Below are 3184 nucleotides of genomic sequence, written 5' to 3'. Positions count from 1 at the left end.
ATATATATATATATATATATATATATATACATTATATATACATACGTATATTATATATGTATATACATGTTTGTGCGTGTGTGTGTGTGTGTGCGTGTTTGTGTGTGTGTGTATGTGTGTGTGTGTGTGTGTGTGCGTGCGTGCGTGTGTACGTCTGTAAAAGTAGACGGGTATAGAGCAGTAGATACAAGTGAACCGAATCTGCTCTCTCTATACGATTGAAAGAATTGAACCCCTTCGGGAGTTATCAACTCCTATTTACTCACCTCGTGACTCTGAGGATATACATACATGTATGCATATATATATGTGTGTGTGTGTGTACACACACACACAAGCACATATATATATATACGAATACATATATACATATGTGTGTGGGAAGTGCTTACGTAGATGCACACATGTTAGCATGTATGTATGCTTGTATACATGTTAGTATGTAAGTATACGCGCGCATACCCTCACATATATTCACAGAAACACATCATATACACATATACTTCTACACGCAATAATTATTTTCGTGGTATTATCGGTCTCCACGTGCTTAAGTTCGTGAACATTTGTATAAATTTTACTTATTAGACAACATCATTTTTATTTCTAATTAGCTTTTTGGTACGATCCAATTAAATATGCGAACACTAAGTTTTAATTATTCTTGTTTCATGTGTCTAAGAATGATTTATTCTTTGAATTTTTTTTTATTACAATGGAGATTATTCTTCAAGTATTTGATGTTTCTCTACTTGATATTTTGTTAAGCACGGCACAGACTATACTTCGCTGAGAAAGTCCATCAAATAAGACCAAAACGTGTCTGACATTGCGTTTCGTCCTTACCAACCGAATAAAAAAGCATTGGTCAATGAATAAGTATTTTTTTTCTACATTCTTTATGACATAGCTCACTATACCATAGACGCAAGAGTGGGTATGTGATAAGAAGCTTGCTTCCTAACCACATGGTTCCGGGCTCAGTTCCATTGCGTGACATCTTGGGCAATTGTCTTCTGTTACAGCCTCAGGCCGACCAAAAGCTTGTCAGTGGATTTGGTAAACAGAAACTGAAAGAAGCCCGTCGTGTGTGTGTGCGTGCGAGCGTGCATGCGAGCGTGCGTGCGTGCGTACGTGAGGGTATGTGAATGTGTCTTTGTGTCTGTGCTAGTCCTTTATCAGTGTGTTTACGTCCCCGTAAATCAGCGGTTCGACAAAAGAGTCCGATAGAATAAGTACCAGGCTTTAAAAAAAAAGGCCTTGGAGTTGATACATTCGACTAGAAATTCTTCAAAGCGGTGCTCCAGCATGGCCGTAGTCTAATGGCTGAAACAAGTAAAAGATAAAAGATCTTAACAATAACTGAATCAGATTTATCATCGTTTCTCTTTGGCTTGTTTCAGTTATTGTATTGCAGCCTTGCTGTGGCACTGGCTCGACGAGTTTAATCGAACAAATCGACGTTCACCCAAGTTGCTGCTCCATAGCACTGAACCGGAAACCACATGGCTGGAAATTAGCCATGCAGCTATTGAACATACTTACCTACTAAGCTATCAGGATACATGTATTATATTAGCACTTGTTAAGGCTGCGAGCTGGCAGAATCGTTAACACACCGGAGAAAATGCTTAGCGGCGTTTCGTCCGTCTTAACGTTCTGAGTTCAAATTCCGCCGAGGTCGACTTTACCTTTCATCCTTCGAGGTCGAGTAAATAAATACCAGTTGAGTACTGAGATTTGATTCAATCGACTAGCTCCTCCTCTCGAAATAGCTGGTCTTGTGCCAAAATTTGAAACTAATACACCAGCACTTGATATAGAAAACTCTGTACTTTTCATTGAACTTTAGTCGCAAGAGTAAGAAGGTTCACTGTGACTGAAAGGCAGAGAAACCAACTTTAACCTGAGGAGATTAAAATATATTCCTATAGGACATCTTATCCTTCAAATTAACCATAAACTCTTTTCAGAATCTTCATTCTACTCAGCAAGAATATACATCGGACGTTTAAAGGAAGAAGGTAAAACGATACAGTGTTTAGTCAGCTGGATGATAAACAACTTCCCCAATGAAGCCTTTATGTAAGAGAAGGTTACCATTGCCCACATACGAAATTACCTCTGCGTTGATATTTGAAACTGTCCTCTGACGAAATCACTGAAATTTCATGTGAAAATAGAGGAAGAAAGCATAGAAACCGGTTTAAGCTTTGTCCCAAACAGTAATTTAATATTAATTACATACCTAAGAGTGAATAAAATCAAAGACTCGTTATTTTTCACAGATGTGTTCTTTTAAGTACTCAAGTACTTATACACTTGAAATTCGTGTCTGACAATAAAAGAAGAACATTTTCTCCTTATGCTAGAAATAACAGCCAAATATTCCTTATATCACAGCCTTAAAAAATCTACAGGACACATTGGATAATGCATTTCTTGATGTTCTTATGCTTGAAGAAAATACACACGAGATGGTCACAATAGAAGTATGTTACGTCATAGGTCTGTTCGATCATCAAAAAACAACAGCAACAACAGCAGTAGCAGCAGTAACAGCAGCAACAACAACAACAGCAACAATTATTTCTACCAGTGGTTTGATGACAAAAGCTAACTTTGACCGAGGAAGCAGAATGCCATAGCAAATAGTGATTAGCATGAAGTGTTGCCATTCTACAACTCTGATTGTTAGTCTCTGTCCAATCGTATTTGTCGTTTTCAACTAAGTAAGATGAACCGTCTTTACTGCTTTACCAACTCTATCAACGATAAAATAACAATTCAACAAAGGGAGCATTGTGTGGTTGCAAGAAATAGTAGCTACAACCCCTCAAATCATCAGTCAAATAGAAAAACAAACAATTTTGATAAAGAAGTGCCAGATATACGATATCTGAAATAAAGGATGAGGCGGTCATAGCCCCAAAAATTTTCATCGGCATGGCTACGTGGTAAGAAGCTTGCGTCCCAACCACATGGTTCCGGCTTCAGTCCCACTGCGTCGCAACTTGGACAAGTGTCTTCTACTATAACCTCAGGTTGACCAAAGCCTTGTGAGTGGATTTCGTAGACGGAAACTGAAAGAAGCCCATCGTATACACACACACACACACACACACAGAGTCACACACATATATGTGTGTGTGTGTATGTATGTATGTATATATATATATATATA

The 3184-nt window shown here is 38.1% G+C and overlaps 2 long non-coding RNA genes across 3 annotated transcripts in view; one reads left to right on the top strand and one right to left on the bottom strand.

The window, feature by feature from the left end:
* The window catches only part of LOC128249703 (uncharacterized), a 28881-nt gene extending 26333 nt beyond the window's left edge, over positions 1–2548 (bottom strand). The window contains exon 1 of the long non-coding RNA XR_008265824.1: positions 2249–2548. This is a non-coding gene — a long non-coding RNA (uncharacterized LOC128249703). The remainder of the gene's footprint in view (positions 1–2248) is intronic.
* Positions 2531–3184, top strand: part of LOC106875031 (uncharacterized) — a 19375-nt gene continuing 18721 nt past the window's right edge. For both annotated transcript variants that reach the window (XR_008265823.1, XR_001410074.2), the window contains exon 1: positions 2531–3059. This is a non-coding gene — a long non-coding RNA (uncharacterized LOC106875031). The remainder of the gene's footprint in view (positions 3060–3184) is intronic.

The sequence above is a fragment of the Octopus bimaculoides genome, chromosome 17 (genome assembly GCF_001194135.2).
Source record: "Octopus bimaculoides isolate UCB-OBI-ISO-001 chromosome 17, ASM119413v2, whole genome shotgun sequence".
In the NCBI taxonomy this organism is placed as follows: Eukaryota; Metazoa; Mollusca; class Cephalopoda; order Octopoda; family Octopodidae; genus Octopus; species Octopus bimaculoides.
The sequence above is the reverse complement of the archived record's forward strand: the minus strand, read 5'-3'. Positions and strand labels throughout refer to the sequence as shown.